This window comes from Melitaea cinxia, chromosome 27, assembly GCF_905220565.1.
Source record: "Melitaea cinxia chromosome 27, ilMelCinx1.1, whole genome shotgun sequence".
Classification (NCBI taxonomy): domain Eukaryota; kingdom Metazoa; phylum Arthropoda; class Insecta; order Lepidoptera; family Nymphalidae; genus Melitaea; species Melitaea cinxia.
In genome coordinates, this window is record NC_059420.1 from 2,248,275 (window position 1) to 2,266,048 (window position 17,774).

The window sequence follows — 17,774 nt, forward strand, 5'->3', positions numbered from 1 at the left end:
AAAAATCTACAGACACGCAATTTTTGACTGACCCGTTAACGCAGTTGACCCTCTTAATTGCATAAGCCCTGTAGGTTCGATTCCCACTTCTATTCCCCGAGTTTGGGTGCAGTATTAATTTAAGTACATATTATACTTATTTAAAAAAAAAAACAAAACGATTATATATCAGTTCTCTGTTATGGCCGTTACATCACCATCACAGGCGTTAGATCATATACCTTACATATAAACGACCGTGTCTATATTAAACATATTTATTCAATATGATTTCTGTTTGTTTAAGAGTTGATTGCGAACAGATGTAACGGCGACGACGTACACGCGACAGACGCGTCGTGATCATTAGAGGCACGCGTTGAACCAATCAGACGCAATCACAATTGCTTACAAATTGGTACGATCGCTAAGAAATTGCACCTTGATTGCTTGAGTGACAAGCAATTAAACAATTGAAAGATAATATACAATGCTTTTATTTGATTGATTTTTTGTACACATATGTTATAAGTGGTATGAGGTTGTTTTTTTTTTTGCCTTTTTAGAACATTTCTGTACTTTCAAGATTACCTAACACCTACAATTTGAAATTTCAAAGCGTAGATATTTTCGATGGCTCTAAAAATATATATGCATATAGCACATATTTCATAAATATTTATACAATCCTTATTATTATTATTATTATTTGATATGTGTTATATTAATTACCTTCTACATATACCGTTAATTATTTGTAGTTTAAACTTCACAAGGGTATTCATTAGTTTAATATGAAATAAGTTTTTTTTTCTTTGTTCGTTTTATATGGGTTGTCTGGAAGAAATGGCTAATTAGCCATAAGTCTGCCCATTGTACTTCACTGTCTGTAACTATCTTTATGCTTTGTTTGTAATATATTTGTGGTGTACAATAAAGTATAAAATAAATAATAAAATAATTATATCGTCTTATTTGTCTTGTTCTTCATGTTCTTATTTTCACGTTTGTTAATTTAATTATAAACGGATATGGTCGTGATTTGTCCTTTATGATTATATTTCATTCTTGTTTTTCTTTACTTTTTTTGTGTTGTGTCGTCATCATCATCATCATCATCATCATCATCATCATCATCATCATCATCATCATCATCATCATCATCATTACAGCCTATACAGTCCACTGCTGGACAAAGGCCTCCACAAGTTTACGCCAAAAATAACGTGAACTCATGTGTTTTGCCCATAGTCACCACGCTGGGCAGGCGGGTTGGTGACCGCAGTACTGGCTTTGTCGCACCGAAGACGCTGCTGCCCGTCTTCGGCATGTGTATTTCAGCAGTTGGATGGTTATCCCGCCACCGGTTGGCCTTTTTAAGTTCCAAGGTGATAGCGGAACCGTGTTATCCCTTAGTCGCCTCTTACGAAACCCACGGGAAGAGAGGGGGTGGCTATATTCTTTAGTACCGTAGCCACATAGTACTAGATAGTAGCTAGATGATAATACATTAATTTAATTACCTATCTACAATATATAACTGTAATATTTTAGCTATATTTTTCTATAGTCTAGTAAATCCGCAATTGCTACCGCATTCATACGACAGTCACCTGCTGTTACCGCGTCGCGTTATGTGTGAGGACCCCCTAAGGGCGTATCAATACCGCTCGTTAGTACAGCGGAACCCTTTCGACTATTGTCATCGACGGATTTTAATTGAAGAGTCTACGTACGCGGGCTCGGGCAAAAATACTCCAAATAGAACTCGAACTTGTATATCTTTGCATGAATTCAATTTTTTTTTTTTTTTTTTGTAAGTGTAGTTTTGTTTTAGGCTGTGACAATTTTGTCTATTAATCTATACTAATATTATAAATTCGACAGTTAACGTTACTTCTGTCTCTAACGCTTTCGCAGCTAAAGTACTGAAGGGATTTTGATAAAATTTGGTACAAAGATAGAAAGGTAGATTACGTTTTATCGCGAAACAAAGAGTTGAAGGGGGACTACTAACTAGTAATGAAATACAGTCGCTGGTGACAGTTAGTAATAATATATTTTACTGTCGGTACACCACAGAATAATTTTTTACAACGTCTAATAACGAGAAATTTATATAAGAAATGTGTAGCACTTTATTTACCTAGTTTTCATGTTAATGTTTTGATCGAGAAAACTTTATTACAACGAAAGAGTGGAATATGTTTATTTTTGAAGCATGAATAAATATTGCTCGTTAATGCTGATTAATTTTATTTTCCCTGTTTTTTTTTTGTATATTTTTGTCCACACAATGGCCATATTTAAGACATACTATAGGGGTCTTGGGTAAGTAGCGATCGGCTTTAGAAATTCAAAAAAAGGGTCAAGAGTTTTAAAAAATGTTATAATTGTGTTTGCTCGCAAACGAAAAAAAAAAACAGACTTCAATTACATCGACAAGTAATACAACTTGAGTAAACGAAAAAAATTAACAAACACACTAGTCGTCACTACGATTTTCGAGGGTTTCCCTCGATGTCTCTGGGATTCCATCATCAAATCCTGGTTTCCTTATCACGGTACCACACTTGGGATATTTCCTTTCCAACAAAAACAAAATTATTAACGGTATTACGGTCGAATTGAGTAACCTCCTCCTTTTTGAAGTCGGTTAAAAAATAAAGGCAGCGTCAATTGGACAGTATTCAAAAAATTCAACTAATTTTTATAACACCATAAATTTTTGTAAACAAAAAGTTGCTTTACATGATAGCTTTTAAAATCGAACCAACAATACACTTTTTTTAATACAACAAAAACTTCTTAGCTATCGTGGTGCTGATAACAATGCACTTATAAGATAACAGCTGATAAGGGTTAGATATACTGTCCAAAATACTTCAAATTACTACATTTAAGACACCGATAGTCCCTTTCGGCGATAATGATAATATTGAAGAGTCACTCTTGGTATGTTCTCCAAAAGTACCTTTCGTATTTGTCATAGCTTAAATGACCCACAGTCGGCCACGGCTCATCAGATGGTAAGTAATTACCTTAGCTTATAGACGCCTGCAATAGCAGAAGCACGCAAGCGAGTTACCGACCCTACCTCAAATCCAACCAATTGCCCTGGTCACCTAACTCACAAGAGGAACACAACACTGCTTTAGAGCAGCATTATTTAGCTCTGATCTTCGGTAAGGTCGAGGTACTTTCGCAGTCGAGTCGGACTGCTTCAGATTTACCTAAGTAATATCATTTATATTTCAATTAAGTCATATAATTGGCTTCGTATTGAGCGGACACCTTTTCCGATATTCAATTAAAAAATTGGAGCTTTATCCATCATACCAGAATACCGTTTTAGTGGATATAATTACTAAAAAAAAAAAAAAAAAACATTACAAGACATACAAATATGATAATGGACTTCCCGAATTTCCGAGTTTTCAGTAAAGACTCAACTTCGAATCTGCTGCTATACGCTTTGTAAAACTAACTTGAGTGAGATCGTTAAAAGTTTTAGTTACTATATAAAGTTTTCCTTTTAAGCAATACTTGGTCGGGCACTGCGATCAAATGGACTATATCGGCTGGTGAGTTTTATTATCAGTCGTTATCTAGAACTATCTGTTATTTCGACTACCGAGAGATAAAGTTCCTGCGTAAACTCTACACGAACGATGTACAAAATTCTATTATTTACACGAAAAATCCAAGATATTCAAAGAAGATGAAAGATGATTTCATAATTGAATGAAATGTTTAAATATACCCAAATTGATTCATTTAAATGTTGGTCATAGATAGGCCTCTTTACCCATGTAGGAAAAGGATCACGGCTTAATCCGCCACTCTGCTCCAATGCTCCAATATTCCCCACTATGAGTAACGATCGCTATCAGGTGTACATGATAACAACCAGGACCGACGGCTTAACGTGCTCTCCGAGTAACTGCGGGAAGACCCACGAGAACTGTAGAAACACCCAGACCACGGTAAATATCTGCATCACAAATGTTTGTCATGTGCGGGGATCGATGTGTGTAATAATTTCAGGAACTACCTACAGATTCGAACTGAATAATTATTTTTGTTTTTGATAGCCCATTTTCTAATTTTCTCTTAATATCTTTGTATTAGTGTTACCTCATGACGTTTTACTGGATGTACCGATTTTGATGATACTTTTTTTTGATCGAAAGCTGTCATGTGGCCTTATTTCAATTTTATCTATATCTGAGTAGCCACTTTTACAGTAATCCCTAATAATACGTATATAACATTGAATGTTTTTTCGACTACCTACGTCGTATTACTTGTCGATGTAATTGAAGTCAGTTTTTGTCGTTTGCCAGCCAACGCAATTATCCAAGCCTTTCTTTCAATAGTGGTTTTCATCAAGTGACTGAACATAAATCAAAAAATCGACGAAATCACTTACAAAAAGTCGCATTCGAACTAGCCGGGACGAGAATCTTGCATCTCTTTCACACCCTTAAGCATCCATCTCGCTCACTCACCAGACCGGTTGGGCCGGTGCCCGTTTTCGGGATGAAAAAAAGAGAATTATGTACCAACATCGCATCCTTGTATTTTTTGTACGAAAAACATTTAATAAAGCGAACGATTCATTTGAAAACGATTACGTTTTGACAATAAGAAAATTTAAAATTATTCTAAATTAAAATAAAATATTTTTCCCATATAAGGTTGTACGATTTAAAATTGTGTTGAAAAAAAACCCCATTTCAATTTGCATCGACAGATAATAAAATGAGAACGTCATTAGCGTGAGTAGTCGAAAAAATAATCAATTAAGTAAACAACATTATGAATAACTCAAAAAATACTCGTCAGATTTCTTTAAAATTAAAGTGGGACCACATACAATCGAATTAAGAGCATCCTCCATTATTAAGTTCGCCAGGTCAACCTGTACTTAAATACATTTAAGTTCAATGTTACCCTATGACATTTCTATTATTATTTCCGTTCTGTGATCACATCGACCTTGTTGACACTTAAAACTCGTTCAACGCTGATGTCATATTCGGCAAAATCGCTAGACAAACAGACATCATCGCCTGGAGAACTATTTCGTACTATTTAGAGGTCTTATAGTACAAGTAATAATTTTGCTGGCAATACCAAGTTCAGCATTATGCCATTTTCATTATGATTTCCGTTCTATAAGCAACATCGGCCTTGTCACCACTTGAGCTTGTTCAGCGTTGATGTCATATAAGCTAAAACATGTCCGTTGGATGTCATCCTCTTAGAAAACAAAATATTTGTACCAAGTTCAATAATAACTGTTTTTTCAAAACGTTATCGACATCATCTTCTATATTATTTGTTCGGTTATAATGCGAAAACTACTAAACCGATTGGAATAATACTTATACCATAAGATGCAGCGTGTTTCGGAGAAGGTTTAAGTATATGATATGTTGCTGATTATTTATCATGTAAAAAAATATGGACGGAAAGATGTCGCTAGTAACAAAGAAAAGACATCTTAATACAGTAGACTTAACCGTATTTTCTTTTTCGAATTTACAATTTTTATACAACTTTTTTCGCAAAATCAATATACTTTGTTTCAACAAACATTTAGTTACTTTTACGAAATCACATGTCGACATAATATCCGTTAGGTCAACGTAACATGCATGTGTGGAGCTTTATGCTCGCGAATAACCGGTTTCGTAAAGTACGGGACACAGTAAAATTTTATTTTAACAACTTAATGATATTTACCATTGAATCTCAAAACAAATATTTTGATTGTTAAATATTTTATATTTCATAAGTTTTTATTTCAATTTGAACAATATTTTATGGAATACTCTCATGAACATTGGTTGACTGGAAGAGATCTCTTCAAGAGATAAGTCCACCTTTGCCATCAACTTTATGTATAATTTTTCTTTACATTATTTTTAGTGCAATAAAGAATATAATAATAATACAGTTCAAAACAACTGTTAGTGATATTGGAACTCTTGATCCAATTTTACCGGTCGATGATAGTTTATCTGACACATAATGAATGAACTGATAAAATAAGATAAAATATAATCTTAGCACCTCTTTCACCTACTATATTATTATGACTAGTTTATTAGCAACTACAATTTTTGGTAACAAGGACTGCGAATACAATTCAAACATACAGTGAATTTCGATGCACAAAAAACATAGGGTCATTGCGCCTGTTCGCGTCCACTTAGTGCAGTTGGCAAGTTTGAAGAAGAAAATAAAAATGTCCCCGCACTAATTTCTATGAAAAATTTATTTACTGTGTTCATTATATAGTCTATTTAAAGATTAATTTTCAGTTTTGTTCGAAACATCTTGTTATTATTTTATTTAAATACAAACGTCAGAATTAGGCGATTTACCCAGTTTGCGTCCATAAAATCCAATTTGCGTCCACCCGCTGGACCACTTCGCGTCCACCAGCTTAGAAAAGGAATAAAGAGGTGATATTTTTATGATAATCTAAAGAGACATTGGATTTTAATAATTTATTTATTGAAGAATTATAGTTATTTAAAAATCAACACATTAACATTAATAAATCACTATAAAGAAAATAATACACCTATTTATTCTTCTAAACATTGATAGAACTTAAAATTAAAAAACAAATTAACCTGTGCACAACCTATGTAGTCAGTAAATAGTAATTCCACCTTTAAAATTCAACAATTATCTGTTCTGTGAATTTTAAAGGAATGTAAGCAAGCTAAAGATCAGCCTGCAATTACAATCACAGCAGACTTTCGCAGTCGACTACTGGACATAGGCCTTGACAAGTTCACTCCTGTGTTTTGCTCATAGTCACCACGCTGGGTTGACGGGTTGGTGACCACAGGCCTGGCATTGTCGTACCGAAGACGCTGCTGCCCGTCTTCGTCCTGTGTATTTCAAAGCCAGCAGTTGGATGGATATCCCGCCATCGGTCGGCTTTTTAAGTTCCGAGGTAGTAGAGGAACTTAATCGCCTCTTATGACACCCACGGGAAGAGAGGGGGTGTTTATATTCTTTGATGCCGTAAGCACATAGCACCACAAAGATCAGCCTTGATTAATAATAATTATGGAAACCAAATACGAGGTGCACACATATCTCCATTCGCAATAAATATTAATAATACCGCTGTTTTCTTCTTCGTTACTTGGTTTTATTTAATACTAGCTGTGCTCGCGACTTCATCCGCGTGGAATTATAATTATAATTATTATAAAAAAAATATTGTTCTGTTCGTAGAATTACAAAATAAATAAATTTCTAAAGTAAAAGTAGTCTAATTTACTCCTTATTTCATTAGCTATCTAGATGGTAACGTCAAAATCAGTCCAGTCGTTTCAGTGATTAGCCGGAGCAAACAGACAGACAGACAAAAATTCTAAAAAAATTTTTTATTTATTTATTTATTTATTTTCTTACATCTAATATTACAGGCATAACCCAATTCATTAGACATAGTAAAAGAGACAAAAAGCGAACGGAAAAAAATGTAAACTATAATTAAAAAAGAATTGGCTGATTTGAACATAATACTAAAAACAAAACAATAATAAATATAAAAATATTAAATTCATTTCTCATAACATATTATATACAAAGTAACTTTTGCGAATTCATTCCACGAACAAGAAAAAAGGTCTCTAGTGTTTCAGCCACCAAGTTTAGCGTTCTGACTGAACGAGCAAGGGGGCCGTTGCGCACTAGCTCGCTTCTGCCGTGGGGTACTGCAAATAAGCTCGGTCGCTGTCTTCGTTGTAGATGATACCTATCGGGTACGCTCAAACCTATCCACTGCAGTACCCCTGGATTATTGACAACAACGCGGAATAATTTAAAATATAAGTTGCCAGAGCCAGCTCTCTCTTAGTCTCCAACTTGTTGTATCCAACCATGCCCAATACAAACAATGTTGGATACATCAAGGGATACACGCCATAAAGACTATGGTAAAGAAACCTGGTGAATTTATTTTGAACACGTTCCAGTATGAGACTGTATTTGACTTCATGTGGAGACCATACTACCGCATTATACTCAAGCTGACTTCTTATTAGGGCATCATACAGTAAAGAGATTGCTTATTTTCGTATATGTACCGTGTATAAATCAATATACATTTAGTAAAAAGGTGTTACTTTAATATTACAAACAGACACTCCAATTTTATTTATTTGTGTAGATAAGTTTTGTACCCTCTTGGTCTGCACCCACTGATTTTGTCCAATATCGAAATAGCATATTTTTTGCATAGGTACTTGTCTTACCGATTTCTTCTTCTCTTGGATCTCATGGAAATCTTCCCTTAAATCTTCCTTTGTGTATGTTCTTTTTTCCTTCTTCTTTCTTATCTGCAAAGAACTCATCTTAAATAGAAAAAAATAAGAAAAAAATTATTTATTTCATTCAAAGTAGAATAGGTATTAAACTTTTAGTTTTATGTATTAAACTTATAGAATTAATTTAAAAAATGGACGCGATTTAGTTTTCTTATTAATCCCTTTAGGTATAGTTTGCGTCCACTGCGGACGCAAAGTGGAAGTTTTATAAATTCGGTGTAGCAGTTCGCGTCCACCTTATTTTAACTATTAACTATAAAAAAAATAAGCAAATTCATAATTATTATAATTCCTTTTATCATAACCAACGCCTAGAAACAGCTATGTATCCAAAATAGACATAAAACAATAAAAGACTCACCTTCAAACGAACCGCTGCCCACTATTTTCTTCTCATTATTCCGTGCCTTCGCGCTCTCTTGTTGAACAGCCCTCACTAACTATTTTTTTTACCCAGGATTGCTTGGATGCACGGAACTTTTGTCTATGCGTACGTGCCTCTTATACATTGAGGTATTAGCCGGTAATTATTTTTCGACTTATTGGCGTCTTAGTATACTTAATTTCGAGACTTTTCAAAGTGAGATCCGTAAAATGGACGCGAATTGGGCGGTGGACGCGAACAGGCGCAATGACCCTATGATATATAGGAACTTTCGTCTGTTGGATACCCTTCTATATGAAATTACTATCTGAAACTTTATCAGCTACCTGTGTGACTTAACCATATTTGTTATATTTCGCAAATAAGAAAAAAGGCAAAGCATCGGTTGTCAAGTACCGATACAGTAGAGCGGGTATGTCGCTGTGTGTGTATGAGCTTATGTGTTTTGCCCATAGTCATTACACTAGGCAGGCGGTTTGGTGACCACAGGGCTGGCTTTGTCGCACCGAAGAGGCTACTATCCGTCATCGGCCTGTGTATTTCAAAGCCAGCAGTTGGATGGTTATCCCGGCTTTTTAAGTTCCAAGGTGGTAGTGGAACTGTGTTATCCTTTAGTCGCCTCTTACGACACCCACGGGAAGAGTGGGGGTGGCTATATTCTTTACTACCGTAGCCACACAGCGAAATAATATATAGCATGTGAAAACTCTATATTAATTAGTTGAAATTAACCATTGACCCAAATAAATACTTATTTTACTAATTACTTAGACGCATAGGTGCGTATATAGAATGACTACATGCGACAGACATAAATTAAACCGCACACATTACATACCATTTATAAGATATATAAGTAAGTAAATAAGTAAATATTTACACAATACTGCTGTGTGGCTACGGCACTAAAGAATTTAGCCACCCCCTCTCTTCCCGTGGGTGTCGTAAGAGGCGACTAAGGGATAACAAGGTTCCACAACCACCTTGGAACTTAAGAAGCTGACCGATGGCGGGATAACCATCCAACTGCTGGCTTTGAAATACTCAGGCCGAAGACGGGCAGCAGCGTCTTTGGTGCGACAAAGCCAGTACTGCGGTCACCAACCCGCCTGCCCAGCGTGGTGACTATGGGCAAAACACATGAGTTCACGCCATTTTTGGCACGAACTTGTGGAGGCCTGTGTCCAGCAGTGGACTGTATAGGCTGTAATGATGAATGATTACACAATACATACACGGTCGTCTGTTCCTAAAGTAAGCAACTTAATGCTTGTGTTATAGGTTACAGCCGACTGGTATATAGCTACATATTTTTTTTTTCGATAAACATACTTATAAATAATACATATATAAATAAATATTTATATTACACCCAGACTCGGGGTGGGAATCGAACCCACAACCCTCGGAGCAGAAAGCAGGGTAACTACCAACTGCGCCAACGGGCTAGTCAGTAGCAGTAGTAGCTAGTCAGTAGTATACAGAGCATCAATCAAATACAAGCAGTATATTAGACACACGAGACGGATTTAACATGTAATCATTACAAGATTGTAACATATCCCAAGCCCTACACTGTCTGGACCTTTGTATTTAATTTTATTTTGCATATTCTATTTATTAATATTAATGAATAGCCCATTGACGTCGTTTGTCATGGTGTTGCGAGTCGAATTCGCAATAGCGCCACTTATGTATCATTTAATTTATAACTTTGTTATGAAAAGGCAACGTTTTAATAGAATGTATGTGGAACGTATGTATAATTATTTCTACACACATTTCTTACAAAAAAAAAACGAGTGTGCTTTAGAACACACGACTGAAGTACCGGTACCGGTATGAAACCCACGGTTCACTTAAACAGAAAATAAAAATCATCATATCAAAAATTTCGATCTAGCGGGTACATCGTTCCATAGCTTAATTGGCTAGAGCGCCGACACGGTCAGTCGGAGACGCGGGTTCGAACCCCGCTGTAACGGTCAATTTTTGATATGATATTCAAAAATGTTTAGAATTCCTAATGTATGGGTAACACAAAAATAAAATCGCACATATTAAAAACTATTTGTAATTCAAATTTGTGTAATTGGCGCTAAAAATTATCAAACCCCCCAATTTTTTGTTCCTAATGTAGGTATATAGGTCTCCTCCATAGTCATATTTTCTAATATGTACGATTTTATTTTTATGTCACCCACACATTAGGGATTCTAAACATTTTTTAAATATCATATCAAAAATTGACCGCTCCAGCGGGCTCATATTTTCTATATTGTTTTTACGCTTATTCCCCAACTAAAGTATGTATTGCAACTGTATTAAAAAAAAAATGTAGGTATCTGTAAGTAGCCGTCTATTACTTAAGTAACACAAGGGCATTAAATTTCTTACCTTAGTGACGGACGACTGTGTGTGTGTTAAACATAATTATTTGTTTACTTCATATTATATTATAGCTTCCAATGTACCACAATCACATAACCCGTATATCCGGTCATTCGGCTTTTTGCAAATGGCAAAGCTACTCGTATTTTACGCAATATGGATAACGTTCGATTTTACACGCCCGTACAAATAAAAAACTACTTAGAAATTTAAAAAAAAATCTTACAAAAGAGATAAATATAAAGTTGTCTTTTTTTTCTTAAATTTTATATATAAAATGACACTTTTTCTAGCCCGTTGGCGCAGTTAGCAGCGACTATGCTTTAGGCTACTAGACTTGTGAGTTCGATTCCCGCTTCGGGTCTGGGTGTCATATACACACTTCACCCTATCGCAGTCCACTGCTGAACATAGGCCTCCACAAATTCGCGCCAAAAATGGCTTGTGTTTTGCCCATAGTCATCATCCTGGGCAGGCGGGTTGGTGACCGCAGGTCTGGCTTTGTCGCACCGAAGATGCCGCTGCCCGTTTTCGGCCTGTGTATTTCGAAGCCAGTAGTTAGATGGTCATCGCCATCGGCGTTTTAAGTTCCACGGTAGTAGTGGAACTGTGTTATCCCTTAGTCGCCTCTTACGACACCCACGGAAAGAGAAGGGGTGGCTATATTATTTAATGCCGTAACCACACAGGGTGTCATATATGTATTTATTTATATATAAGTATTGTTTACAGGTATATATCGAAAAAAAATCTAGCTATGTTATTCAGCTGTTACCTATAACACAAGCTTTAAATTGCTTACCATAGGAACAGACGACGGTGTGTGCGTTTGTCGCCCGGCCCGGCTTCGCACGGGTGCAATGGTGATACTAAATATACTACAGAATATCTTTATTTATGGTGTGAAGCTAGCTTATAGCATGGTTATTAACATAATGACAACAATATTCAAATATGCGTCGTTAGATTACACGTTGTTACAGAATGCGTTGAAGAAATAAAGGTTCGCTGCTCGTTCCCCGTAGGTGATAGCGTGATAATGTGTAGCCTATATGTTGACCCGACTTCTTAATAATATTCGTGCCAAATTTGAAGTAAATCCATGCAGTACTTTTTGAGTTTATCCCGGACATACATACAGACAAACAGACAAAAATTCTAAAAACTATATTTTTGGCTTCGTTAACGATTGTAGATCACATCCCAAGTATTCTTTTAAAAAAATATTTAATGTACAGTTTTGACTTTCCTACCATTTTATTATAGGTATAGATGTACGTATCTGCTTTTGAAACCTTTACTTGAACAACGTAAAATTAATATTAAAATAATAAATTTCATAACACCACTTGATAACGGCAAAAATAAATTTAAAAAAAATATAAAAATAGCTTCGTTCAGTATTTCTAGTGCATTTACGTTACAAAACATTAATACGATGACGTGTTCTGGATACGTGCCAATGTAACGTTAAAATGGTGACTACGATAATTTCCAGCCAATTCTTATATTGAGTAATTCATACAATTTTACAATCTATTAAAAACAATTAAAAAAAACGATTGTGCTTTAGACCATACGACTAAAGTAAGACTTATGAAACGTAACTCTCTCTCTTTCTATCTTCACTAACTTATAATACAGGTATTTTATACCTAACATAGGTATCAGACTCGCATCAAAATTGACGAGGTTTGATTTTGGGTAAAAGATTAGATTAGATAAGATTAGATAAGATTATTGAGTATTTATAATTGTTTTTGCAGGCAAACGAAGAAAAACCGACTTCAATTATATCGACAAGTAATACAACGTAGGTAGACGAAAAAATAGTCAAGTAAATACGCATTATCAAAGATTACTCCAAAAGTTGTAATCAGATCTCGATGAAATTTAAATGCGACCACATGATAAACATCGGCTTTCGATTACATTAAAAATCATTAAAATCGGTACACCCATTATCCGGATTTTCAAAAGTTTCCCTCGATTTCTCTGGGATCCCATCATTAGGTCCTGGTTTCCTTATCATGGTACCAAACTAGGGATATCTTCTTTCCAATAAAAAAAGAATTATCAAAATTGGTTCATAAACGACGGAGTTATCCCCGAACATACATTAAAAAAAAACATATATACGGTCGAATTGAGTAACCTCCTCCTTTTTTTAAAGTCGGTTAAAAATCACTTTAATTCTTAATGTAAATGAATAAAGAACCTGTACAAACAAAAAAAAAATCTCCCTCTCAGCTTCCGTCCGCCTCGCCCGATCACACTTTTCGTAACGCTCTCGTCACGCATCCACCAGCTTCCTCCCCAAGTCAGGCATGCGTGAAGAAGTTTTAATATTCAAAAAACTAAAAACTTCTATATATACAGAACGCCAAAAATAAAGTATGCTCGAGTACGCCATTCACGAAATTTTAGTTCATTTAAAAATATGTCCTCCAGACCAAAACGGAAACCGTCGCCATGATCATGGCGTCTGCAACATAACCGAAACATCCGGAATTTCAAAAAGTGCTTATAGTTTTCGTGAGTTCAAAAACTTATACCATAGTATATAAAATAAGAAGTTCCTGAGAAAAAAGTATACATATCTAATTTTAAAGTACGCATAAAAAATATTAGTTAACCCGCAGTATCTACTGCTAAGTGGAGAAAGAGACATATGCCAAGCAATTGCTTAATGGGTTGTTACAGGCTGAATTATTGAGTTAAAAAAAAATGAAAAAAAAAAATACCTTCGATAGATATTAAAGATTTTTATTTTATAACTCTAACACCCCCGTCTAAAACTATAACACACGGCGGAATGCCTAAATCAAAATTATCAAAATACTCGTCCATTGTAATGACGTATTTATCTGACAAAAAATAAAAATACAGATCGACGAGAAGTGCAAATCAATATATTACTTAATTAAATTTAAAATTTTAACCGCACAATATATGTATTGGTATAAGGTGAATTTCCGCCCCTTTTAGCTCAGCGCCCCTGGCTCAATACGACCCTGTTAATATTTACCTACAACTACAATACGAGTTCTAAAACTTCATAAAAAAACGCAATTATACCGCCCACTTCAAAAGCACCATCATTATTTTTAAAATATTCTCTTCAAGTCCTTGAAACAAACGAATAATTACATAGATCAACGTTCGAAACGTGGATCATACCATGAGACAGATGTACCTATTTATAAAGAGATTAGCTATTATTGCCAATTGACTACAGAGTTTATTTACTACTCTACACGAGAATATCCAATACGGTACAATACCGAGGTATTGCCTCGTAGGTAATCGGCTAGCTACTATAGCTGTGGAAGCAAATATTCTCTTTTACTACTAATTACTCTTTCAATTTTATTTATATTTCACGATTTGTATTAAATATTCGGCAATAGTTTAAAGTAGCGACGTGGCTGTTGTCATACGAATGTAAGAATCTCAAACAATAAATAAAAATAAAAAAAAAAAAAAAAAAAAAAAAAAAATAAACACGCCTTTATAAATAAACCAAACTAAAAAGGAATAATCTTATCAATTTAGTGTACGGTCCTCGATAAGTCTACTAAGTTTAAATTTAATCGGAACGTTAGAAGTGGGTCAAAATCAAGTCCAAAGGAGTCGATTACAAACACACAAAGATAAATGTGAAGCTAATAAAAAGCGTGTACAAAATACAAACCGCTCTCTGATTAAAAAAAAAAATATTACACAAATAAAATTTTAAATTACTTAAATGCAACTTGGTTATCTAAAATTCAAAAATAATTATCATACTTCAAAACATTTTGATATATCATATTATAAAACTAACTTACACCTGGACACCAGATTCAACCAAAGTAAAACATTATTTCATGACGGTATTAAGCCAACAGTTTAATGGCAATTTAAAGGCGAAATAGAATTACGCAATGACTTTTGGACACAAATCACTGACTCCTGGGGGGATTGGGGATTGGGTCGGCAACGCGCTTGCGATGCTTCTGGTGTTGCAGGTGTCTATAAGCTACGGTAATCGCTTACCATCAGGTGAGCCGTACGCTTGATTGCCGACCTAGTGACATAAAAAAAAAATCAGTAACCAGAGACGTCAAGTATCAAAAACGTACAAACTAAAGGCAAGCGAAAACGCGGTAACCATCTATTCCATACTATAAAACCGAGCATATGTGTAGGATTCAAAAAATCATCGTTATACGATCAAAAAACCGGAACGCCTCGCACGCCCATAGCCACGAGCGGTATTGGAGAAAAAACAAAAACGGACAAAAAAAATGCTTACTTGAACTCTGGACATCCTCCTGCGTTATAAATAGCTTTTAAATAAACTTTAGGAGCATCCTTTTAGGATTCTGACGGTTCTGTTACAATAATATTTCTAACAGTACGGAGGGTATCATGAAAAATTATAAAAATTAAAATTATGTGGTGTCATGGGACACCAGGTAGGAACGAAGTTCCTTCGGTTAGTATAGAAGCAACACAATTTGAAGAAAAAAATGTTGAATTTTATATATTGACTAGTTCTTGATTTTTTTTTTTTTTTTTGTTGATGGTTTTTAATTAAGTTACATAAAAGTATTAATGAAATTTAGTATTTTAGAAAATAACAAATACCGTAAAATAAAATAAATCAAACAAAATATTAATAATAATAATAATTCAAACTATTAAGTGAAATAAAAAAACATGTCTTTATTTATTTTTGTCGACAGTATAAAATTACATAAATAATTTAAAAAAAAAGTTTACTAGTAATATTTTAGTTTTACAAACGTCCTATTATACAGTCGTGTGACTGATATTACGTCACTTTCGTTATATATTTTTGTTACGGTTTTAGTATCACATTTTTTTCAGTTCGGTCGCCCAGCCAAATGTCAAGCCTGCCGAAAGGTACTTCGTTCCAATAATTATTATAAACTATCTGACCGAGATAGACGTTGTTCTGTCTTGCGAAGTATTAGATGCGTGAAGTTTGTACTAACCTATTTTTAACCGAATTCAAAAAAAGAAGAGGTTTTTCAATTCGACCGTTATTTTTTAACCGACTTCCAAAAAAGGAGGAGGTTCTCAATTCGACTGTATTTTTTTTTTATGTATGTTACATCAGAACTTTTGACCGTGTGGACCGATTTCGACAATTTTTTTTTAATCGAAAGGTAGTGTGTGCCAATTGGTCCTATTTAAATTTATTTGAGATCTAACAACTACTTTTTGAGTTATATCTAATGCGTTTTTACTTGACGCTTTTTTCGTCGACCTACGTTGTATGATACCGCATAACTTTCTACTGGATGTACCGATTTTGACAATTATTTTTTTGTTGGAAAGGGGATATCCCTAGTTTGGTACCATGATACCGAAACTAGGCACTGATGATGGGATCCCAGAGAAATCAAGGGAAACTCTCGAAAATCTGCAATAACTTTTTACTGGGTGTACCGATTTTGATAATTTTTAATTTAATCAAAGCAAAAGTTTATTATGTGGTCACATATAAATTTTATCGAGATCTGATAACTACTTTTTGAGTAATCTTTGATAACGCGTAGTTACTTGACTATTTTTTCGTCGATCTAAGTTGTATTACTCGTCGATGTAATTGAAGTCGGTTTTTTTTTTCGTTTGCGAGCAAACACAATAATTTTAATGTGTGTTTGCGACTAACTTCGTTGTCTATGAACTGATTTTGCTGATTTTTTTTTTTTTTTTGATACAAAGCTGATAGCTCAAGGGTGGTGGTACCATGATAAGGAAACCAGGACCTGATGATGGCATCCCATAGAAATTAGGGGAATCTTCGAAAATCGTAGTGACGAGTACGTTTGTTAATTTTTTGTACTACTAGTCGATGAATTTATTGAAGTCTTAAAATGTTTAACACACTAAATGACATAAAAAATATAATTTTCGGTCGATATTACCTCGGATCCTCTGCAATATCTACAGTTACACTTTCGATAATTCAATTCATGACACCACCAAACTCAAACACAAAAATAAATAACAAAATCCACGATCGAGTATGTTATATGACGTCATACACTAAACACGCCAGTGTATTTAATTACAATTACATTTTTTGATGAACACAAATTATTATTATTTTTTTTAATTATTACAATAAACATGAATCCCTATCGCGATGTGAGCTTCAAACAGTTTGTTTCACTTTGAAACAGGTATCAACGAACGATATACTAATAAAAACACAAACACACATACATTCATACACACGTACATAAACATCTTCCAATAATTATGTTTAATTGCTGCAGAAATTATAACGGTAAAACCAGTCTCTTCTCAGTCAGAATTTTTTTACAGATAAAAAAAAACTCCATAGATATTTTTATAATAAATTAAAATATTCAATCGATTAATTAAAAAAATATATATATGCAATAAAATTGGCACGTGTTCTTATAATTATAGCTAGAGAAAACCGTACGAGCAATTTATCTGAAACTTGTGGTCAAAATTCTGCCATTTCGATTGTGAGTGATTTTAGGACAACTTTAGTAATAAAATGTTAAATATATCACATCAGAAAAACGAACATCATTTGAAACCATTGCATATTCAATCATACAAATCTAATATATAAAATTCTCGTGTCGCGGTGTTTGTAGTTAAAC